Below are 25,548 nucleotides of genomic sequence, written 5' to 3' on the forward strand. Positions count from 1 at the left end.
TCTTTGGTGGTGGAATTACCCCTCAGGCCTCAGCTTTTTCATCTTTCAGATGAAGGCATTGCAGCAGGTGGGTTCTCCGTGAGAAATAAACAAATAAAAGGCCTTTGAAGGGAGAGGCTGAGTCAATGACACCATTGAGGCTTGTCTGCTGGGAGGCACCTCTCTCCTGGGACAGAAACCATCTGACCACTGATCTCTGTCTCTCAGGAGGGCAGACCCTTCTGTATCACGTAGTGCTACACTCAGCCAGGAGCCAGCGGCCTCACTAGACCTGACATGAAATGCAAGGTCCTGAGCTGGGCGGGGGCCCAGGGAGGGGTTCAAAACAGTGAAGGGAACAAACCCATAATAAAGCTGGCCTTCCTGTGGGGAGAAACTGCAAGGTGCAGACTTGAAAGGGCCTCGCTGGGGTTCCCACTGCGCAGACCAAAGGGGGAGGCCTTAGCCCTCCTCCCAGGCAGCTGCAGCCTTGCCCTCAGGTCTCCACCTCCACTCAGGTAACTTGCATGTACACCGTGCACCTCCTTCACATCAAAGTGAAGCCTAGCCCCGGGCTGAGAGGAAACCAGAAAAACAGATTCCACCCCTAGCAACAGATTGCAGGGGAAACTTGCAGATACCACTTGGCAGGGCAGTCCCAGTACCAAGTTCTTTCTTCCTACTGGCCGGCTGTGCTCACACAGGGACAGGGTGTGGGGGGACTCCCCAGATTGTGTTAAAACTGCATTCCGTTGGGAAAATCAAAAGCTTTTCCCCAAACCTTATTAGTGGGTCTTTCCTCCAAGCTCAGCCTGTCACTTAGAAACTTGTTTGAGGGCCAGAGCCTCCATGAGGGTTGGAAAGAGCATCGTTGAAATTAGGTGCAATTATCGTTTCCATGTCTAAGACACCAAAAAAGGGAAAGGAGGTGGGGAAGGATGGGGCGGCCCTTCCAGCAAACCAGACGGGAGAGGATGCTGTGCTTGTGAGATTTTTTTTTAAGTGTTTTTTTTTTTTTAAGCAAATGTGAATGAATTTTAACATGTTGTAGAATTCTTGAGAGGAAAAGAGTAGAGAAAATGCTATCATAATTTCTTTACTTCTTGGGGCTTTATCAGGTGTTTTGTACATGTTTTATTAACTTTTAAAAAATTATAAGAATGACACATACTTCCATAAAATATTTACGTAATTCAGAAGGTATGAAGTAAAAATGAAAGAAACCCTCGCCCAGCTGCAGCCACGCGCTACCCCACCTCCATTTGTCCTGCTTGGGACTCTGTGATCCTTCTGAGCCTGGAATTAGTCCTTCTTGCCCTGAGGGCCTTTGCACTTGCTCTTCCCTTAACAGCTTGGAATGCTTTGTCCTTTTTTCTCTCCCACCTCTCCGCCCTCCCTCCCTAGATCCAACCTGGCTAATTCTCCTGTGTCCTTCAGATCTGGTCTGGACCTCTCCCTGCACTGCCCCTAAGTCTTGACCCCTGTTTTCCCCTTGTCTCGACATGCCCTCCTTTCTCTTCCCAGGAGAGCAGGGGCTGAGCTCAGGCAGTGGCCCCAGTTCTCCTGTGCCTGGCACAAGGAAGGTACTCACTCAGTTGTGTTTGTTGAATGAATGAATGACTCCCTGTGGGATTATCTCTCTGTAATCTCTTTGTAGTATTTCATCGCAGTCATCTTTCTACAGATGCCTGAAGAAGCATAATTTTTTTATTATATGAATAGACCCTACTCTGCGTTCTTCTGGTATTGCTGCCACTGGTCATAATAGTCACTGCAGTTTTCTGACAGTCATAAACTGGGCCAAGTGCTCCTCATGCAACATCTCACTTACTCCCTCCCATTTTACAGGAGAGAAAGTTGAGGCTCCGAGAAGTATATTTACTGGGTTTCCTAGAGATGCAAATGACAAAGCACGGACAGGAATAGTTTCTCTACTCTCAGCCACTATATGATATTGCCTCCAAGTCAAGGTAATTTAGTACTGATGAATGAATTCACCCATTTTTCATACCCAGGAATTATATACCTGGATGTATGATGTAAAGCAGAGCAATAAAGAAAGTTAAACTGAATTCTAGTAAGAGGACCAAAGTATTTGTAAGCTTGTAGGTCACCTGATTGATGAAGTCATGTTTGTTTGTTTTTAGGGAGGGGGTGTGTAATCCACTACCACAGACCCGACAGCAGCGGCCAGGATTGGCCAAACAGCCAGACTTTTTCCATCTACATCCTCCCCTTCCCCCACCTCATTCCAGATTATTTAGAAACAAATCCCAGGCATCATATTATTTCTTCTACAAGTATTTGAACAAATATCTCTAAAAAATAAGGATTCTTTAAAAAATAACCATGATCCCATTATCATACCAAAACTTGCATTCACAATCATCCTTTAATATCACTGAATATCCCATCACTGTTGAAATTTCCCCAGTCGTTTCATGAATTTTTTTCACAGTTGGTTCTTGTCAAAATGCAAGCAAGGTGCGTGCATACATGGCTGTTGGTTGATGTGTCTCTTAAGACTCCTTAATTCCACAGGATTCCCTCTTTTCCTTCCTTGCAGTTTATTTGTTGGAGACAGCTAGTCGTTTGTCCCAGGGAGCTTTGTGCAATTGAGAGTTTGTGGGTTGCATCCCTGTGGTGTCATTTAACATGTTTTTCTATCCCTGGTAGTTCCTGTAAATTGGTGGTTAGACTTGGGGACTTGACTGTTTCTGGTTTGATTTCTTTTTTTTTCTTTTTTGCGGTACGCGGGCCTCTCACTGTTATAGCCTCTCCCGTTGGGGAGCCCAGGCTCTGGATGCACAGGCTCAGTGGCCACGGCTCACGGGCCCAGCCGCTCTGCGGCATGTGGGATCTTCCCGGACCGGGGCACGAACCCGTGTCCCCTGCATCGGCTGGCGGACTCTCAACCACTGCGCCACTAGGGAAGCCCCTGATTTTTTTTTAATAAAAATATTTAATAGGTGGGTGGAGATATTTAGGGCCTCCAGTCCAACCTCCCAGGGCCACTATGGCAGGGGTTTCCAGGTCGAGACATTCCAAGCAAGCCTGAGCCTCTCATTAACAGAAGGAGAAGCCAAGCTCAGGAGGCTTAGTTGTGCGCAGCAAAATCCTTGCAAAGTTCAAAATCCCTTCACGGAAGACCACCCTGGAGGAGGAAATCTGGGGAGAGCTTTAGAAGCTGCAGTTCCTTCCAGTGCATAGAGGTATCCTGTGGATGTGCCAGGAAGGTTCCTCAAGCCGGCTCTCTCTCTGCCTGCTGGCGCTCAGGGTGGCCCCAGCCCAGGCTGACTCATCCTGTCTGCCTTGTATTTCCTTCCTCCTCACACCCCAAGTGGACTGCTCATCGCTTTCCTCCACCCAGCCCCTGTTGTCGGAACTGCTGAAGGTGTGACCTAGAGACACCCCACCACTGCTTTCCATTCCCGTTCCAATGTCTAGTCCCTGCTTTGTGTGGAAAATCAGCTGACACTAAGCAGAGACTTGCTTTCATTTAAGAAGACTTTAAAAATTTTAAAGTAATCCTCGTCTTCCTTTTCTGCTGTTTTTTCCTTTTTGTGTGTTTTCCGTTTTAAAGACCTCTTGGCAACCGATTTTGAAAGAAAGAGACCTTTTACAAAAGACCAGAAGCGTGTTCCATGCCCACAGCCACGGTGATAAAACTGATAAAACTCCTCAGGTGTTTTCCCCTCCAGTCGCCAGTCTTGACCGTGCCCAGGCGCACGCCAGGAGGGCTTCCCGATTTACCTGTCGACAGGGTCATGATTCATCCGGCACTCAGAGACAAGCGGCTGCCGGGTACCCAGGCTCTTCTTGGCACCGGAGAGTCAACAAACAAGATCACCAGGCGTCCGCACACACGTTGCTGGTATTTTGGTGGGGAGAACAGATTATAAGGAAGAAACTAAATACATATCATAAATTAAATAATGGTGTGTTACAGGGAAAACAAATCCGAGTATTAAGGGAGTGAGTGACTGGGTAGAAAACAGCAAAGAAGGTGGACAGAGAAAACCTGAATAATGAGAAAGAAGGACGGAGGGAAGAACACATGCGAAGAGCCTGAGGAGGGGCCGCGCTTGGAGAGTCAGAAGATCAGAGAGCAGGCGCCCGTTGCTGTGGGGTGTGGATACCGGAAGGTGGTAGGCGAGGAGGTGGGCAAGGCCAGACCATCAGGAGCTTCTCAGCCACAGTGAGGAATTGGGACTTTCTTCTAAGGCAGCAATTCCGACCTGGGCAATTTGTCCCTGTCAGCATCTGGCAATGTTGGGAGATGTTTTTGGCTGTCAAACGTGGGGAGAAGGTGCTATTGACATCTAGCAGGGAGAGGCCAAGGATGCTGTGAAGCCCCTTACAAGGCGCAGGGCAGCCCCCAACCCGGCACAGAGTGAGCCAGTCCCAAAGGTTAACAGTGCCGCTGTTGAGAAACCCTGGTGCACAGGTAGCAGGAGGCCCCTGGGGGGCTGGGAAAGGAACTGCACTTGCTCAGGAGGATGTGCTCCTGGACCAGGGTGCTGGCCTTGAAGCTGGAGAGAAGGCAGATATTTCGGAATTCTTTTTATTAAAGTAAGCCGTGGTCAAACATGTCTTGGAAATGCTGTATACTACATCGAGAGATACAGTCCAGCATGAATCTCAGAGCAAAGCTCGTTGGGTTCAGTTGTGGACATTGTCACTTGCTGCCTGTGTAATCTTGGGCAAGATTCTCAGCCTCTCTGGGTCTCAGTTTCTTCATGCGTGAAACGAGGGTAATAATAGTAACTACCTCATAGGGTTAGCATAAGAATTCAATTAGTTAATATGTGTAAATGAGTTAGTGTGTCTGGCCCATTGTGAAAACGCAATAAACATTATCTATTATTAGGACATGTTCCTCTTAGGAGTGTCCCTGTGCATATCTATGAATTGAAGGCTCTGAGAAGTCCTGCATTAAAAACCTTACTAAGCTTGTTCAACCTGCATTTGCTGAGCTTATTTTTTCATAACCTTTCCCCGTGAACGCTCAGAAAACCAGAGCCCCTTAGAACATATTTTGAAAACAGCTTTATTGAAATATAATTCACATATCATACAATTCACTTTCTTCTTTTTTCTTTTTTTATAAATTTATTTATTTTATTTATTATTTTATTTTTGGCTGCGTTGGGTGTTCGTTGCTGCGCGCGGGCTTTCTCTAGTTGCGGTGAGCAGGGGCTACTCTTCGTTGCAGTGCACTGGCTTCTCATTACGGTGGCTTCTCTTGTTGCAGAGCACGGGCTCTAGGCGCGCGGGCTTCAGTAGTTGTGGCACGTGGGCTCAGTAGTTGTGGCTCACGGGCTCTAGAGCGCAGGCTCAGTAGTTGTGGTGCATGGGGCTTAGTTGCTCTGCAGCATGTGGGATCTTCCCAGAGCAGGGATAGAACCCGTGTCCCCTGCACTAGCAGGTGGATTCTTAACCACTGTGCCACCAGGGAAGCCCCCAAATTCACCCTCTTAAAGGATACAATTCAATGGTTTTTATAGTATATTCCCAGAATGTGCAACCATCATCACAATCTGATTTTGGAATATTTTTGTCCCTCTCTAAAGAAACCCTGCCCCTGATAGCAGTCATTTCTCATTCTCCCCTCCCCCAGCCCCTACAACCACTGATCTACTTGCTGTCTTTATAGATCTTCCTGTTCTGGAGAATTCATGTAAATGGAATCATACACTGTGTGCCCTTTTGTGACTGACTGCTTTCAGTCAGAAGAATGTTTTCAAGGTTCACCCACATTGTGGCATGTATCTGTGCTGCATCCCTTTTTATGGCCAAATAGTATTCCACTGTGTGGACATACCACATTTTATTTATTCATTTATTAGTTGAGGGACTTACATCATTTCCACTTTTATGACTAATGCTGCTGTGAACATTCCTGTGGATGAACACTGTGTGGGTGTGTGTTTTCCTTTCTTTTGGGTGTGTACCTGGGAGTGAAATGGCTGGGTCGTGTGGTAGCTCTGTTTAGCATTTGGCAGAAGAGAGTGCTCTTTGTGGTGTGTTGATGCTGTCATTTTGTCTTCTCTGCTGTTTTCCTTCCACCCGCTGCCTCTCCTCCCCTCCCCACCCTATCCACCATCTAGGGCGTGGGTCAGAACTTTGCCACTCCCCAGCCGTGTGTGGCCTTGACCAAGTAATTTACACTTCTCTGAGCCTCCATTTTCTCATCTGTAAAATGGAGATACAGATGAAATGAGATTATGCATGTAACGTTCTTACTCTCATGTCTGGCCATCAACTGCAGCTGTATTCTTGCTAGCAGCATCTGTGAGTGTGCCGGTCAGATCATATCGGTATAAGCATTATATATTGGTAGATGTGATTGCAAACAGTGTCATTACCAGGAGTCCTGTGCTTGCCTCCCAGGAGGAATAGGACAGGCTCCTTCTCTTCACTTCCACTAGATTCTGGTGGAATGGGATGGGCACCAAGGGCTGCATCTTCTCCTTGTGACTTTTTTTTTTTCTTTTAATCTCGAAGTGATTGCATTGCCGTGCAGTCTCAGTGGAAGCCCCTGCACACACATCCTTGCCAACCCTTGATCGTGTCAGCATTCTTTATTTTTTGCCTGTCTGAGGGTAGGAAGCTGTGCCACTTTAGGGTTTTAATGTGGGTGCCAGGCACCTCACCTGGACTCTTTCGTTTAGCACCTACAGACACCCTGTGAGGCAGGTACAAAAATTCTCCCTGTGTCACAGATGAAGTGGGGGGCGGCCCTTATGACACGGAGGCAGGCAGTCTGGCTCTGCTGCCTGGGCTCTCAGCCGTAGCTTAACTCTGCTTCCCGTGGAGCCAGGACTGGCAGATGAACATGAGAATGACCTCGGGGCGACTACTTAAGACCATTAAGAAATTGAAGAAACATGCTCTTCTTTTTCATTCAACAAACATTTATTGAGCATCTGCTCTGTGCCAGGTGCTGCAAACAAAGTAAAGTCCCTGTCCCCAGGGCTTAGAGTCCAGCGGGGGAGACAGAGCAAATAAATCTGTGAGAGCACTTCAGCTCTAGGGAGAAAAACGAAGCAGGGTTAAGAGGCTGCAGAGTGACGGGGGTGATGACTCTGATGGGAGGTTGGGAAGGCTTCTGAAGGAGGTGGCGTTTGTACGGGGACCGGAATGAAGTGAGGGGTGGACCACGTGGCCACCTGCAGGGAGAGCTTTCTTGGAGGAGGGGACAGCAAGTGCGAGTCTTTGCGGGGGCGGGGGGCTTGGTTGGGATGTTTGAGGAACAAGGAAGCTGTGGCCAGCAGAATTCTAAAGGCAGCCCCCCAAGATTCCAGCCTGTGGTCATTCGACCAAACACGAATCCAGCTACTGCTGTAAAGGGACTTTGCATTGGTAATTGAAGTCCCAAGTCAGTTAACCTTGAGATGCAGAGATGAGCCAGGTAGGTCAGGTCTAATCAGTTGAGCCCTTTAAGAGCAGAGAGCTCTCTCTGGCTCTGGCAGCGAAATCAAGGGGGACTGAAGCACAGGAAAGATGCCGTGTGCTGTTGCTTGCTGAAGGTGGAGGGAGGCACATGCAAGGTGGCCTCTAGGACCTGAGAGCTGCCCCCAGCTGAAAACTGTGAAGGAGGTGGGGACTGCAGTCCTACAACCACAGGAACGGAGTTCTGACAGTTACCAGCAGGAGCTCAGAGGAGAACCCTCAGCTCCAGACAAGAGCACAGCTGGCCAACACCTTGACTTCTGCCTGGGTGAAGGGCCCAGTCAGACCTGCTGGACTTCCAACCTCCAGAACTGTGAGCTAATAAGTTGGTGTTATTCTAAGCTGCTAACTTTGGGGGTGATTTGTTACACAGCAGACAAAATGGATACAGAGGCCGTGTGGCTGGAACGGAGGACGCGAGTGGGGCGAAAGAGGAGATGGGGCCCGACAGGTAACGACGGGCCAGATGCCACAGGGCTGTGTAGGCGGTGGTGAGGACTTTGGCATCTGTGCTGAGGGACACAGAGAACCACCACAAGCATGAAGCTCTCAGCCCTCCTTGCCCACTGCTCCCACGCTTGTCTCCTCTCATTTTCCATCCTGCGCAGTGTTCCTTCCACCACCACACCCCAGTGCCTGACGTCCGTCTACTGATGTGTGAATCAGTTGAGGCGCTATTGATGGAGAGTGACAGGAAAGCAACACAAACTACCTAACCCCAAAGTCCAGGGACTTCAGGCTTAGCTGGATGCAGGAGCTCAAATATTATTGACTACTTTCAGAAATCTGCATCTTTCCATCCCTCCACTTTGCTTTCTTCTGCTGTCTTCATTCTCAGGCAGGCTCTTCCCACGTGGTGGCTGGTATGGTTAGCAGCAGCTGTGAGCTCACATCCTGCCATGTTATCCCAAACAGAGTGATCCCATCTTTCCTGTATGGTTCCCCTAAGAGTCCTGGGATGATAGCATTGGCCCAGCTTGGGTCACATGACCACCGCAGAGCCAGTCACAAAGGCTGGGGGTGGGGTGGGTACAAGAAATTCAGTGGTCAGGCCTCTGCCATGTACCTGTTCTAGGACGTGGAGCACAGGGGAGGGGAGGGGAGCACGGGGCTGTAGGCCTGAACTGAGAAAGGAAGGGATAGTCCTTTGGGGTCTTTTAGGTGCTTGCTGGGGTGCCGTGAGCAGCAGAGAAGGGTCTGGATGCTGGGGGGCAAAGCCGGCAGATGTCCACTAGAGCAGCCAGCTCCGTCCGTGCCTCTGGGTGCCGTGGGCACTGTGGGCGCCTGCAGCAAGGATGCAGCTTCTGCATGGAGATTCCAGAACCTCACACGTGCTCTGCTCAGATCACAGCGCGCTCATTCCTCCCCTCATTATCTCTGCATCCTGTTAGATCTTGGTACAGGTATTGGGAGTCGTGGGAATACCACAGAACCCTGCCTCTGCCCCGGTTGTTCACTGGAGAAATAACCAGAGAAAGAAACTCAGCTGAACAGAGGCTTGGACCAACGGAGCAGCCCTGGGAGGCTCATGCCATAGAGAGTCACTGTCACAAACAGACAGGTGCTGAGGGGAGCAGCTCAGAAAGTCTGTCCAAGCCCCAAACAGATGAGGACCCACAGCCAAATGTGAGGCCAGCTGGAAGGTCCCTGGCCAGGGAGGAGAGCCCCTGGGCTGGGGGAGGGTCCAACAGGATGCTCCAACCCATTGCCTGCATGGAGGGTCGGGATGGGCACCAAGGGCTGCATCTTCTTCTTGTGACTTTTTTTTTTTTAATTTACTTATTTATTTTTGGCTGCATTGGGTCTTCGTTGCTGCGCACAGGCTTTCTCTAGTTGCAGCGAGCGGCGGCTACTCTCTGTTGCGGTGCGCGGGTTTCTCATTGCAGTGGCTTCTCTTGTGGAGCACAGGCTCTAGGCGTGCGGGCTTCAGTAGTTGTGGCACACAGGCTCAGTAGTTATGGCTCGCGGGCTCTAGAGCACAGGCTCAGTAGTTGTGGCTCACGGGCTTAGTTGCTCCACGGCACGTGGGATCTTCCCGGACCAGGGCTCGAACCCATGTCCCCTGCATTGGCAGGCAGATTCTTAACCACTGCGCCACCAGGGAAGCCCTCCTTGTGACTTTTGAAAGGCAGGATTGGAAACAGGTCAGGGAGGACAGGTGTGCTGGTTGGTTTGGAGAGCCTCCCCTCCCCAGACACCAATAATCATTGTGCTTGGCCTTACAGTGACCACAAGGACATCATCAGGCCCCCTCTCCCCTGCCACACGGACCCTGCTGGGGCTGGTCCAGCCACACCAGCCTCTGTGCTGTTCCTGAAATCCACCCGTCCACTCCTGTCTCTGGGCCTTTGCACCTGCTGTTCCCATTGCCTGCAGCACTCCCCACACATCACACATCGTCCTGTGGCTTGCTTCTAGGCTTCTGCTCCTAGGCTTCTGCTCAAGTGCCCCCTTAAGGACTTTTAGATCAGGCTCAGTTTGCTGCAGTAACAAACAGGCCCCAATTCTCCAAGTTCAGGCACAGCCAGTGCTCATCTCTCACACACACTGCATGTCTGGTGTCATCCCTTGAGGGCTCTGGTGGTCACTTAGAGGCCCAGGCTGACTGAGGCTCCGTCTCTACTTATATTTTCATGGTCACAGTGGCCACGGGACAGGAGTGTGGAGAATCACACAGTGGCTTTGCAGTCCCACCAGGTAGTAACACCGATCACTTCCATTCACGTTTCGTGGCCAAAGCCAGTGACAAGTGTCCAGAAGGAGAAGCAGAAACTTTCAGTGAACAGCGCAATGTTACCCCTTTTCTTAACCACCCTACATCTGCTCACCCCACCCTGCTTTAATGCCCTTCCCTGCACTGCTCCCTACCTGACATTATATTATATTTAGTTGTTTGCGTCTTCCCCTAGAATCTAAGCTCCGTAAGGGCAGGGTTTTTCTGGTTTTGTTCACTGCTGTACCTGCAGCACTTAGAACACTGACTGGTATACAAAAGGTTCTCAAATACATTTTATTTAAGTGGATTAGTAGTAACACAAATTGTTAATGTCTTAGGTGCTTACCATGTGCCTGGCACTGTTCATGCATTAACTCGTGCGATCCTCATTTCAGTCCTATGGGGGATGTGGGTCTATTATGACTGCCAGTTTCCATACAAGAAACTGAAGCTCAGAGAGGTTGAGACACTTGCCGAAGGTCACACAGCCAGTTGGTGGGCAGAGCCAGCCTCTTGATCTGAGACGTACTGCTGGGCCCAGCTGCTTATGAGCAGGGAGCAGGTTCACAACATCCAGGCATAGCAACTCAGTGTCCATCGCGTGCGGGGACGGGGGCTGGGCGCACGTGCAGAAGATAGAGTGACAGTGGCTAAAAAGAAACAGAAGTATCACGGATTAGTGGGTACCAGGGAGGCACATCTTATTTCATGCTCAAAAAAATCACAAGAGCAAGTGTTCAAATCCCCACTGAGCAGAGGGGGAAACTGAGGCGGTGCTAGGACTTTCCAGGGTGCTGCTACTCTCGAAGGGACAGTGGGACTTTGGCCCCAGTCATCCAGACGTGGAGGCTGGAGACCTCACTGCTGTCCCACTTCCCAGCCGACCTGTGCAACCAGGGCATCGAGAAAGATGCGTTTATTTCCACCTGCAGCCCCTCGGCAGTCAGCTGGACCGGCTTCCCTCACCCGACTTTCCGAAGCCCCGTGATAGAGATATAATGCAGGACGTTGCCTTATTGCTTTGCAGGGGCAGTTCTATCTTTCCAGCTCAGAAGAGTAGAGTAATTTTCATGTTTTCTTCCCACACGTGCTTGTACTTCTGCCCCCGTCAGTGCCTCACCTCACCTTGGGCTCCATCTCGCACCCCCCACCCCTTCCTTACCCTCTGTCACACCCGCGTGGCCGCATGGTTGCAATAATCATACGCGTGAAGTGCATGCAGGGTTTCGGTCTCTAGCCTCACCCCTTCCTAGCCCTCTGACTCTGAGCATTTTAGCCTCTCTGAGCCTCAGTTTGCTCAGCTGTCACGTGGGGGTAACCATCATACCTGTCTCAGAGGGTTGTGAGGATAAAATGCATTCTCACTATTAGGATACACACAGTAAGTGCTCAATAAATGGAACCAGTCGTTACTTCGAAGGCCTCTGGTGGGATCAGATTTCTCTGCTAAAACATTCGGTGTCTATAAAAATCGGCAGTGTTTTTCATTGCCTCACTGTTTGGAAATGCAAAAAACTTGCAAACACTCAGATATTCTCCAGTGCAAGATTGATGCAATGCTTTCCGTATACACAGTGGAAGACTCTATAAGCTGATAACAGGAACAAAGTGCATACTGCCTGGCTACCCGTTGGGTGAAAAGGCCAGCTGTGTCCCATTATCCCACTTTAGTACATTGTATTTTGGGGGACTTCCATCTTCTGTATTATATATGTCTGAAATGTTTGAACCATTTTATAAGATAGGGATTATTTTGTCTGTAGGAAAAAGGGAAGGAGACGTGAGTCTCATGTAATCACAGTCAGCAAAGGATCTTTGTATTTCTGAGACTTTGTCTCCCGCCTTCCCAGACTTGGCTTCAAAGAGTTTGGGGTTCTTAAAGCAGAAATCCTTGTTCCTGGTGCTTTTTGGAACTCGTTTTCCTGCTGAATATAGAGTAAATGGGTCTTGTAGGTTTGATTACAGTCTGCCGTGAGGGCATCACTCATTTCTCTTCACTTGCCCTGTGCCGCTTCTTAGCCCACCTGTCTTTACACAAAGTTTAGTGCTGCCTTATTTGGTGGCTTTAGTGGGAGTTGTCCCCTAGCCCTCACTGTGGAGGTAGCAGCAGATGAGGCTGTACCCTTTCTACCTCGTGCACCTCTTTCTTCTACCTGCCTTGAAAACCATACCCACGTGCTTGAAAACTGTTTTCTTAGCCCTGCATGTGGAGGTGGTGCTGGTGGCTGGACAACCCTTGAACTCCACTATGTGGAGTGCCCAGTGCCCCTCGGCATCCCTGCCCGGTCCTGTCACTCAGGTTCATTTGCCAATGCCAGCCGTTCTATCGAGCAAACGGGTTTCATTAAGAGACACTAGCAGCCATCCAGACCTTCTCAGGTAACTCATTAGCATGTTGTCTAGACAAGGTAAATTCTGGAAAGAAAATAACAGGGGGGCAGGCAGAGGGGAGCAGGCACCAAATCTGTGGTTGGGGAACCTCTCAGGTGATGGTCCCCAAATCACAGGGCATCCAATGACCAGTGGCTTCTATTTCTACCGCATTTGATGGGGAGTTGGTTTGGCGTCTCTATCAAAGGACTGGTTCATGGCTCCGCAGTCAGGACCAGGAGCCAGGACCTCCCTGAGAGCAGCCCAACTTCCCAGCTGCAGGCACAATTCACCTTGGTTTTTGTAGTGGCTAATAGCATATGATCTGTGGCCAGAGTTCCCGGGTTCACACTTGAGTTCTGCCACTTATTAGCTGTGTGACCTTGGGCAAATTATCAGTCTCTCTGGACCTCGCTTTCTCTGTCTTTAAGAGGAGGATGGTAAAGTATCTGCCTCATAGGTTGTTAGGAGGATTAAATGAATCAACACATTTCACTCATTCATTCATTAATACAAACATTCATAAGTAAAGAGCATAGAATGGGGCCTAGCACATAGAAAGTGATCAGTAAAAATTAACTGTCATTATTACTACTACTGTTATTATTATTATCATCATCTTACAATTGTGATGAAAATGTAGGTCAGTATAAGCACGTGTTCAAAACTCTGGTCACATCTTTTCATGTTTTTGTCCATTTCCATCACTTTGATCAAAAGTCTGTCTGTGTTGGCTAAAGGTTATATTCTGACCCCCTTCAAGATCCTGGAGTTTGTTAACTGTAACATCAGCTTTGCCTCCATAGAACTTGGCAATCTCACCTGTTTATTTCGCTCCAGCCATCACCTGCAGTCTCCCACATGATCCTTCATCCTCATGCAGAATGCCACCTCCCTCCTCTGGTCGGTGTTGTCCATTCCTGGGGACAATCTCCCCTGTAAGTCTTCCTCACTCCCCTGCCCACCCCGTCTCTTGCCACTTCCTGTTCCTACAGCTCCTAGTTTTGGGAGCACTTACATAGAATCTTATACGCAGACCCGGCCGCCTACTCGGTCTCTCATCTAAGATCCTTTTCACTCCATTGTGGGTTTTTGAAATATAACTAAGAAAATATTGATGAAACCTTTACAGGGAAAATTATAAAACATTGTTTAAGGTCATGAAAGAAGACCAGAATCAATGGAGACATATGCCATATTTGTGGATGTAAGACTCAGTATTATAAAAAGAAGAATGTGTCCAAATTAACCTAGATCCCATGAAATTCCAATAATTCTTTTTGGAATTTGCATTCTCAATGGACTTAACAAATCAATTCTAAAACTGTATGGAGAAACAAAGGGCAAGAATAATTTAGATAAATTGGAAGAAGAAGTTGGGCCGATTTAACTTACCAGACATAAGGCTTGTTACAAAGCTCTAGTTATTGAGAGAAGCTGATGTTGCAACAGTGGTGGATAAATAGATGAGTGGAGACTTGTTCCATGACTCAGGTGACCTTGAAGATAAGGGTAAAGGATGGGCTACTTTAAAAACTAGTTGCTATGACAACCATTTTTCCACGTCAAATTTCTTTTTTTGATTCCTACTGTGTATCATACTCAAAATTCACTTCAAAGTGGTTTACCTATGTGTGGGAATTCCCTGCGGTCCAGTGGTTAAGACTTCCAATGCAGGGGGTGCGGGTTTGATCCCTGGTCAGGGACCTAAGCTCCCACATGCCTTGGGGCTAAAAAGCAAAACATAAAACAGAAGCAATATTGTAAGAGATTCAATAAAGACTTTAAAAGTGGTCCACATCAAAAAAAAAAAAAAAAGACCTATGTATGAAAAACAAAACTTCAAAAAAGAAAGCACATGACTTTGGGTAGCGAAGGATTTCTTAAATGCTGTAGGTCGGAAAGGTCAGGAAGACTAGTGGCCAGGCTGTGGGTCTGGAGTCACCACCTGCCAGCAGTGTGATGTCAGACACCCAGCTTCATCTTTCTGCACCTCGCCTCTCCTGGTCAAGGATGGGGAACATTTGAGAAGACGCTATCAACCGTCTCCCTCGCCCAAGTCCTTCTCCTTGCTGGCAAAGCCCACCTCCCACTACGGGAGATGAACAGTCGGGCTAATTCCTTGCTAGTGAACGGTGGGGCTCAGTGGAGGGCTCTGCCCCAGTCCTGGCAGACGACACTGGCGGCCTGCGTGCCTTCAGTTTAGGGCAAAGGCTTCCCTTCCTAGTAGAGACGGACAGGGCAAATGCCGCTCGTCAGAGTATTGTCACATCTGCGTGTGACACCTGGAGCTGCAGCAGCATTCCGTGACCATGAGGGAAGAAGCCAGTCTGCAGTTGATGGGGGAGCAGGAAGATGGAAAGAGCCTGGTCCTCGGAGAGTTCATGGGGACACCAATCCCACCTGGTACAGCCTGCCAGCAGACATCGAGTGCTGGGAGAAAACCCACCTTCCCCCTTGTTCTCTCTGCTTTTAATCGGCTGACCTGTGACCTGCTATCAGAACTGTTCTGACTGATGCAACAATGGTCCCAGTGTCATAGGTTTGCTGGGAAAATTAGTGAGGTAACGATGTTTGTAAAACACTTAGCGCGGTCCCTGGTGCCTGAGAGCACCGGACAAAGGGCAGCCCTACAGTCGCTGGAACACAGAAGCCCTTCACTGTGGCGACCGCAGTTAAGCTAACAGGGCCTCAGAGGCACTCGGGGAGCACATGCAGCGTTTAAAGCTCTGGGGAGTGTTTGATGAGCGCGATCTCACCGAGTCCTCCCGAAGATCATTTGTGGTTGGTGCTATTATGATGTTCATTTTACAGATCAGGAAACTGAGGCTCAGAGAGGCCTCAGGGCCTCAACTGAGGCTGAGGCTCCCAGCAAGAAAGTGGTGGAGCTGAGACTTGAATCCAGGCCTGTCTCCCAAACTCCAGAGCTTGTCCACAGTGCTGGACTGGTTGTCCCGGGACAGGAGCCCTGCTGGTTCCCGTCCCAGGTGGAAGCACTTTTGTGCGATCAATAAACCCTGCAGAATGAAGTGCCTCTCGGCTCCTGTAGATCCCAGCTCAGGGCCTCCGGTCCTTTCTCTTCCCCTGCCTGTGTTATGGCTGGTCCTGACGTGCTCCCCAGAGAGGCAGGGAAGGGCCAAAAATGCCTGGCTCAGACGCCTCCTAATAGAATTAGAATGTTCTTGTCAAGATGGATTTCTTCTGCGGATGGCCAAGCAAGCCAGTACTCAGCTGCCAGAGGCAGAGGACAAACACGATGTGTCACCACAGCTGACACTTCGTCTGCCGGGCTGGGCCTGCGAAGTGGGGCCTGTTATTTGCACTCCAAATCCAACTTGACTGGGAGAGTTTTGATAATTGTGATAACTTTGGGCTTTCCTCCCATGTTTCTGTCATTTCTCCCCTTCTTCTGAGGCCACTCTCCGTGTCAGCTTGCAAGAGCTCCATTGCTGGGACATGGCATGACATGGTGGCCCCTACCCTCTTTGGGGCTCTGATCAGCCCAAGACAGGGACAGCAAGGTGCTGATCTGGGGTAGGGGCCCCGGTGGTCTTCCTTGACCATCTTAACATCACCTCCTTCATGGAATTCCACAGACCGTGGGGAACCCTGGGTCAGAAACTGCTGTTTCTGTTGGCTTTAAATTCTGTCCCTGGCTCTCTTCAAGGATTTCTTGGCCGGCTTCAACCTGGACCCTGCACAGCGGATCCCCTCCGGAGCACAGGACTGGATGCTAATGAGGTCACCACCGAGCTCCCGGGGGGTCTCAGAGGCGAGAGCAGCTGGGAGGCTGAAGCCTGCAGGTCACAGCCTCCTCGGGATGCCGCTTGTGCGGCCCAAGACTTGGTGTTGGAGGACAACTGCACACAGACCTGAGTTCTTTTTCTCCTTGTCCAGTGTTCTGCAAATCTACCCACCCCGTTTTGCATGCTTTGCACCCAGGAAAGCTGGCCATACCGTCCTGCACCTGTGAATCCCCGTCTCCACTGGCCTCTCACTCGTCCAGCTGCTGCAACTCAGGGTTTAGCATCTACATTTTATTTACCCCGTTGAAATTCCATCGCGGTGGTCTTGGTTCTTATGTACTGGTCACAGATGAAGGACGTCCTGATTGAGACTGCGTTGAGCTTTGGGCCACTCACTCAAAAGAAGGCAAAATACAGGATTCGGGAGGCCCCTTCCCAGGTCAGCTCGGGCGGCAGGGGAGGCGTGCGTGGATGCCATCTGCTGGGGGCTGCCTGGTCCTGTCTTCACACTGTGCCGTCGGCTCTGAAAGCCGGGGTGGGCAGGGGTGTGTGTGTAACGAGTCCACCCCCAGGTCGACCTCATCAACCATCCCGCTCTGTTGCCATTTCAAAACCCCTGGTATAACTTTCACTGCGATGTGGTGGCATTTACTTTGACCAAAGCATTACAGAGTCGCAAATACATCCCCTCTGGGACTTTTCTCACTGCCCCTCTGGTTCTAAAATTCCACATTTTCAAACAAACTATGAATTGTTTCCCCTTCAGCTCCTGTCTATCTCTTTCCCTTTGGGCTGCTTCACATCACCTCTGACGTTATACTATATCTGATACTCTAGCTGACTCTAAGGCCACTGCCCGTCCTCTCCCACTGGAATGGAAGCATCAGGAGGTCAGGGGCCTCGCACGTCTCCATTCCCTGTGTCTAGAATAGTACCCTGGGCATGGCACGAGCTCAACCAGTATTTCATGACCAATTGCGTTAGTCCATTCACTAAATATTGACTAGCGGATGTCCCACAATGTGTGTGGAGTCCTGTGGAGGGCATGAATCACAATCAGATGCACAGTTTATGGACGGCTGGGTGCAGATGCCGTGCCATGTATGTGTTTCACATCCATCATCGTGTCGAACCAGGGATCAGTGGGGCCGGTGGTCGGAAAGCTGGGCTCCACTGTCCAAATGCCTGGGTTCAGTTCTGGCCCCAGCACTTGCTAGGTCTGTGACCTCAGGCAAGGTGTTCAGGCCCCCTGCCGCGTCAGTTTCCTCATCTGTAAATCCCTCTTATCTGGGGATGCCACTAGTACCTGTCTCATTGGGATGTTGCCCAGATTAGATGAGGTCATGCCTGTAACACACTTAGAAAGGTGCCCTGCGCGGGATACAGGCTCAGCAAAGGCGGCTGTCACTCATCCTCACAGCAGCCCTACTAAACAGGAACCGCTAGGATCCCCATTTAGCAGAACAGGAAACTAAGCCAGCTTGTTAGCAGACAAAGCCAAACGAGACCCACCCTGCCCCTCAGGGGTTTGCAGTGTAGGGTAGAGGAGGAGACAGCGGTATAAAAAACTCTGCTCTGCACTGCACTGCGCTCAAAAAAGTCAAATGCAGGCAATGTACTTCATTTTCACCACTCAGTTCCCAATCCTTACAGAGGGACTGGCTCCAAAGCCTACACCCAGCTCACAAAACTATATTCCATGACTTCCAGAATGCCTTGGACTGATCTGTGTCATTTCGAGAGAATCCCAGTTATGCAAGGGCGCTTGGGGTGTGACCTCAGCATCATGTGATGGTAAGCATCTTACACAAGTAGCAGGATGTTTGAAGAGTGCTCTGTGAATGGAAAAGTCTCCAGTAATAATATCACAGCCCAGGAGCATCCCCAGTGATGGTGTAGGGTGGGCATACTGTTCCAATTCGTTCACAGGCTAAGTTCAGTTATGGGTTTCCTAGCCTCTCTAGCTAATGTCCATTCATACATAGACTGTTCCATTTCTGCTGTAAGAGTGCTGAGCCTGGGGACCGAGACGGCCGGCAGCAGAGTTCCCACGTGCTTCTTATTCCTTAAGCAGAGGTGAAATGCTCCATGCAAGGCGAGGCTGTTTGCTACAGCCTCACCTAAGAGAAGCTCCAGGCCCTGCATAGCAGGCTGGAACCTGCCTTAGACTAAGGCCCAAGAGGGGTAGTCATTACCCGGCCCTGGGCTTTGAATCTTGCCGATGGTGGTATTTATATTCTTAAAACCTGGCTGAGCAGGCAGGCATTTCACTGGGGTGGACCTCGTTTGAAGAGTTAAGTCATCAGCTAACAGTGTCTGCAGATGATTTCATGGAGACCACCCGGGAGATGGCCAGGGGCTTGGTCTCCTCTTTAGTCCTCAAGGTCACCGATGGCAATGGGCGTTAATGGGCCAAGGACTGGGTAGAGGAGGTAAGGGTTCATTATCGTCGTCAACGTGGATGAGCACTTCCTATGGGCCATACGGTGCGCACGGCGTGTTTATAAGACTCATGAATAGGAAGGGTTATCCCCGTTTTACAGAAAAGCAAAGCAAGTCTCAGAGAGGTTAAGTCATCTCAGCAGAGATTACCTGATGCTTGATCTCTGCTGTCTGGGGTGGATGATTCCAGATTCCACACTCAGCCTTAATTGGTCCTTAATTCATCCTCTTAGGAAAGCAGGAAAGAAGACAGTCTCTGAGAAGGGGAAGAGGGAGGAGAAATGAGGGGACAGGAGGATCAGGGGAAGAAAGGGTTTCAGGTGTAAAGGAGTGAGGTTGGGTGGCCTTGATGATTTGCCCCAAGGCTCCCGGAGGAGCCCGAGCCTGTTGGGCAGGAGTGTCCACTGGCAGCCGGCTACGGAACTCCCAGGGCAAATGACGGAGGTGTGGCACCGAAGCAACTCCAAAAGCCATTCTGTGTGTTCTGCCTCGGGATCAGCAGGACTTTCTAGGTTGCAAGTGACAGAAAACCTAATCAAACCAGCTTAACAGAAAAAGAAATATCGGCTCACGTAACATAAAAGTGCAGAGTCGATGGCTTCAGGCAAGGCTGTGTCCGGGTGCTCCAGCAGTGCTTCTCCCTGTGTTGTCTCCTTTTCTAGGCAGATGGTCTCTAAGAAAGACGGTGGTCAGCAGCCCCAGGCTTAGATCCAGTGCTCTCAGCAACTCCGGTGGAAAGAAGTGCACCTCACAAGAGTTCCAGCAGGAACTTTAGCACTGAGCGGCATTGATGCTGACTAACATAGCCTGGGTCCATTTATTGCAAGCTCAGGATGGGCCAATCCATTGCAAGTGCCTTACTTGTTCTAGCCCACTGCATTCTCCTGGACTCAGTGAGGTAAATGTTGTTCTTACTCCCATTTTACAGAAGGGGAGAAAGAGGCTTAGAGAGACTAAGGAAGGACCTTGCCCTTGATCACCCAGCTAGAGCTGCAGAGCTGGGATCTGTAGGCTCCAGAGGAGACCACACGCAGCGGCTGTGACGCGCTGCCCGCCGGCTGCGTCTCCCATGTGTCCCCTCAGTGCTCGTGCCCCTCGTGGCTGAAGACGAGGAGCTTTCATACAGCATGGGCCCTAAGGCCAGGGCCTCTAGTGAGCTGGGGCTCTCTGGACAATGTAGTGTCTGTCTTGTCCATCCCCAGGGGAAAATCTGGCTGTACTGGACTCCGGAGATGCAGCAAATGGGGTCTTCACCAGTGTATGTTCCGGAGAGATTTTTTTTTTTACATAGTTTTTTTGCTTGTTTACTTTTTAAAAAATTGAGATGAAATTCATGTAACATAAGTAACTATTTTAAAGTGAACAATTCAGTGGCCTTTAACATAGTCACAGTGCTGTGCATCCGTCACCACTGTTTAGTTCCAGAACATGTCGTCACTCCAGATAGAAACCCCACACCCATTAGGCGCTCACTCCCCGTTTCCCTTCTCCCCCCAGCCTCTGGCAGCCACAGCTCTACTTTCTGTGTCTACAGATTTGCCAGTTCTGGATATTTCACTTAATTGGAATCATACAACATGTGATCTTTTGTGTCTGGCTTCCCTCACTCAGCATGTTATTCTCCAGGTTCATCCCTGTTGTAGTAGGTATCAGTACTTCATTCCTGTTTGTGGCTGAATAATATTCCATTGTACGGCTATTCCACGATTTGTTCATCCATCCATCAGTTGATAGACATTTGGGTTGTTTCCACCTTTGGGCTATCGTGAATAGTGCTGCTCTGAACACTAGTGTCCAGTGTTTGGGTCCAGAACTGAATGTGTTTTCAATTATTTTGTGTACATACCTAGGAATGGAATCACTGGGTCATATGGTAGCTCTATGTTTAACTTTTTGAGGAACCGCCAAACTGTTCTGAGGGATTTTCATTTCAGTTGAGTTACAACTTTTATATTAACTACACGCGTTGTTAGTACACAGCTTGATCCATTTTTCCATGTATATGGACCATTTCCATCCCCCTACGGTGCTTCCTCAGACCTCTTCCCCAGCAGTACCTCTCCTCGTCCCCCCAGCACTCTCACCATAGATTAGTTTTGGGACTTTATGGAAATAGATTCGCACAGCACGTTCTCTTCTGTGTCTGGCTCCTGTTTCTCGGCATAATGTCTGTGGGATTCATAGGTGTTGTGTACTGGTTTATTTTTTATTGCCGTGTAGTATTCTACTGTGTGAACAAGCCGTAATTTATCCATTCTATTTCTGATGGACATTTGGGTTGCTTGCAGTTCTCGGCTCTCAGGAACAAAGCTGCTTTAGGCAGTCCTGTGCTTATCTTTTGTGGGGGTAGACACACACGCTCCGGCACGTGCCGCGGGGAGAGTGGCTGAGTCCCGGCGTGGGGCAGGGATGCGCTTAGTGTTAGGAGTTGCTGCCCAAAGTTTTCCAAAATGTACAACCTACTGTGCTTTCAGGCCAGCAGTGCATGAGCTTTCCAGTTGCTCCATATTCTCACCCACACTTGATTTTTTTTTTTTTTCTTTTTTGCGGTACGCGGGCCTCTCACTGCTGTGGCCTCTCCCGTTGCGGAGCACAGGCTCCAGACGCGCAGGCTCAGCGGCCATGGCTCACGGGCCCAGCCGCTCCGCGGCATGTGGGATCCTCCCGGACCGGGGCACGAACCCGTGTCCCCTGCATCGGCAGGCGGACTCTCAACCGCTGTGCCACCAGGGAAGCCCGAGCTCTTGATTTTAATACATGAAGAAATTCACTTTGCGGATGTGTCATAACTAGCCCCCCTTGTTGGATATATTTAGATTGTGATTGATCTTTGGCTGCTACAAAGAGAACTGCATTTAATAACCGTGTACAAAAATGGTCTTGCTCCTGTGCAAGGGTAGGTCTCTAGGATTCGTTTTTAGAAGTGGCATGGCTGGGCACGTGAACTTGGAATTTTGATGGATACTCCCAGATGACCTTCCAGAGGAATTGTACCACCAGCAACGTATATGGGAGCCTTGCCAGCATGGCGTAGTATCCCAGCCTTAGTCTCCTTGGGGAGGAGGGGTGGGGGCAGGGGCGGAAGGGTAGCTTCCAGGGCATCTGGTCCTCTTCAGAGGTTTCAAACTCCTGACGCCCAAGCCAGCAACTTCCGCTGACATCTTATAGATTTTATAGAAAAGTGGATAGCAAATGCCCGTATCCCCGTGGCCTAAGTTCCACCACTAACATTTACTAAACTTGCTTTTCCTCATTACCTGTCCTGCTCGCAGACATTAGTATAAGACAGCCCAATTTTAAAAGTTATTGTGAAAAGTTTTTAGATAAATGCTAAAGTTTCATAGACTGAGGTGTTATAGGACGAGAGTGCAGAGTTATTTTATTCATTCATTTAGATTTTTGAACCATGTGTTGTCATAGCCTTCTAGGACAAGTCTGTCTCTTTCCCTTCTCATCCAGAGGGTACATCTACCAGATTTTTGACCCAGGAATTTTAGGGTAGCTTTTCAATGTTAAAAGTATATGTAAAAGTTGTCATTCACGTTTGTTCATTCACTCCTTCACTCCTTCATTCATTCAAAAACAGTGGATGAAGTCCTTTTAGGAGTCAGGGACTGTTCACAGTACTAGCAGGCATCTCAAGACTAGAACAGGTGAGCAGTGCGTTGTATGTAGAAGATGCTCGATCGATATTTGTCAGACAATGAAATGAATCTCTAGAGAACTTTCCAGCAATGACATTCTTGGATATTGGTTGGTTTATTCATCATGTTTGTGTGTGTGTGTGTGTGTGTGTGTGTGTGTGTGTGTGTGTGTGAGTGTGATGGTTTCAACATAAGAGTTTAAATTCCAGCTTTTACAAGTAGTCAAAATTGTAATATGTACAAATAGATGTGCACATTACAAATTTGTAAATTCCACAGTTTACAATGTCTGTGGTTTGGGATAAATCATTCAAGTCTCTGAGCCTCAGGTTCTTGACTGTGTAAAGGGAGATAATAACCTAACCCACAGACTTGTTCAGGAGAGGAAATAAAATGAGCCTTAAAAAGTGCTTAGCACACAGTGCTTGCCCACAGAAAGCCCACAGTGACTCTCACTCTAGTTATGCCTATGACCTGGACAGCTCTGTGCCGTCTAGTGGATTCTGAATGGTTGCAGGGGAAGGAATGTCCGAGGGAGAGGGAAGGAAAGGAGGATTGTGACCACCTTGGCCCTCGGTCCCGCTGTCTGCTCTTTCCTCTCCCACCCTGAAGCAGCCACATCCCAAAGTGGAGGAACCTGGTCTGCCAGTTCTGAGCCCAGGGTCTCCCTGGTCTGAGCAGCCCGGAGGTCTCTCTAGGTGGCCAGAGCTGGCTGACACAGGGCACTGCATGTCCCATTCCTGCACCTCTGAATAGCAAGTGTCTCCTGGGCTGGCCCTCGGATCTCCGAGGTCAAAGTCACACTTGATGAGCTGACGTTCCTTTTGCAAAATATGCGACAGCCCTTTCCAGGTCACTGCAGTGGAATTTGACCCCTGGAGCCCGGCTCTCCCCCTTTCCAGAGCCAGGCTCTTGCCTGGTCTGTTCCCACCACCTCCTAGAAGCTCAGCCTCTGCTTCCTCTGAGGAGGGCAATGACGGCCATCTGCATTTCAATGTCTCTTTATTATTATATTACTAATTTTAGATTATAAAAACCATATAGTCTTATCGTAAAAATATTGAAACATGAATGTCAAAGTAAATCCCTTTCCCCAGAAATCAGCATTCTGTGAAAATTCTCTTAGAATTTTTTTTGCATATCCCGACAATATTTTTTAAACAAAAATGAGATAACACTCTGCATATTATTTCATCACCTCCTTTTTTTAACTTTAGGGACATCAGTCTAAATCAAGACATTCTTTTTTATTTTTTATTTTTTTTTTTTTTGCGGTACGCAGGCGTCTCACTCTTGCGGCCTCTCCCGTTGCGGAGCACAGGCTCCGGACGCGCAGGCTCAGCGGCCATGGATCACGGGCCCAGCCGCTCCGCGGCATGTGGGATCTTCCCGGACCGGGGCACGAACCCGTGTCCCCTGCATCGGCAGGCAGACTCTCAACCGCTGCGCCACCAGGGAAGCCCCAGACATTCTTTTTTAACAGCTGCAAAGACTCTGTTGTCTGGATGATCTGTAGTATATTGTTCCCTCCCCTATGGGTAGCTGTTTAGGTGGTTGCTGACCCTTTGCTGTTACAAATACTGCTGCAACACACAGCCTCGTGCATGTATTGTGAGGCACTTGAGGAATCATAAAACTGAAAATTGGAATTAGAATCGGAAAAGTAGAATCACTAGGTCAAATAACCATGATAATATTAATCAAGCACTTACTAGGTCCCAGGCATTGTCTAAGGTGCTTTCCGTTTATTAATTAATTTAATCCTCACAGCCATCTTTAAAACAGTCACTATTAGTCCCGTTTCCAGGTGTGGAAACTGAATCACAGAGAGGTTAAGTGTATGTGAGATCATAGCTAGTAAGAACTGTGTTTTAAATTTTGATCTAGGGACTTCCCTGGTGGTGTGGTTGTTAAGAATCTGCCTGCCGGTGCAGGGGACACGGGTTCAAGCCCTGGTCCGGGAAGATCCCACATGCCGCAGAGCAAATAAGCCCATGCACCACAACTACTGAGCCTGCGCTCTAGAGCCCGTAAGCCACAACTACTGAGCCCGCGTGCCGCAACTACTGAAACCCGTGCACCTAGAGACCATGCTTCGAAACAAGAGAAGCCACTGCAATGAGAAGCCCGCGCACCGCAACCAAGAGTAGCCCCCGCCCGCTGCAACTAGAGAAAGCCTGCAGGTAGGAACGAAGACGCAATGCAGCCAAATAAATAAATAAAAATAAATAAATAATTTTTAAAAATTTTATCTGTATTCCGATACTGACCTCCAGAAAGATCATTTCCAAGTATGCCCTGCTGTCAGGAACTGAGAACCAGAGCTCCCATTTACCCAGAGCTTCGTCGGTGCTCTACGTATCATCCCACTGCAGTCTTCAAAAGCACCCCATGGGGGAACAACAGTGGTCGCTGGGGGTCACCGGCTGGCACAAGGAGAGTGAGGATGGTGACACCTGTTTCATTTCCAAATTAAAGAAAATGTATGTGCAAATGGTCTTAAGACGTCCATGGCCACCCAAGGGTTTCCTGGACCCGCCAGGGGACCCCTCTCCCTAGTCATTCCCTGCACACGTCGTTGGTGGATTTGAGTCGCTGGTTATGGCAGTGACAGTGCCTTTGGAGGTCTTTGGGGGCGGCTGGGAGTGATTTGGGCGCAGAGCTGGGCAGAGTTTCCTGAATGAAAAGGCAAGACTCTTCCCAGGGTTAGGAGCATGGGGTGGGGGCAGAGAACCCCTGCAAAGGTTGTAGATGGGAGTGACCTCCCACTTCCAGAAACAACCACGTGAGTCCTTTGTGGGAGTTTCAAGCACTCCTGGGGTGGCCACCTCTGGGCCCCTCCCCATCCGCTGTCCCACCGCAGCAGCAGCGAGCAGCGAGCACACAGTGGTCTTGACTCCTCTGGGGCCCCCAGGCATACACATCTGGGTGAGGCCACTAAGTCGCTCACACCTGAGTGTCAATTGCTTTACTCCGCTAATTAGATCAGCACCTTGCCTCCTGGATGCCCAAACCTCCCCTGAGGGCTTATCAGAGAGGAGACAGACTTATTTCTGAGGGAAGATAGCCCAAGGCTGATGGGTGGAGCCAGAGCTGCCCTCAGGAATTCCAGGAGGAAGACGGCAAGGCTGTTTCCCGGCCACTCGCGGGGAGGAGGTTGGGGTAGAGTTAACTGGAGAGGGTGGACGGATGGAGG

Source organism: Stenella coeruleoalba (assembly GCF_951394435.1).
Source record: "Stenella coeruleoalba genome assembly, chromosome: 15".
Classification (NCBI taxonomy): domain Eukaryota; kingdom Metazoa; phylum Chordata; class Mammalia; order Artiodactyla; family Delphinidae; genus Stenella; species Stenella coeruleoalba.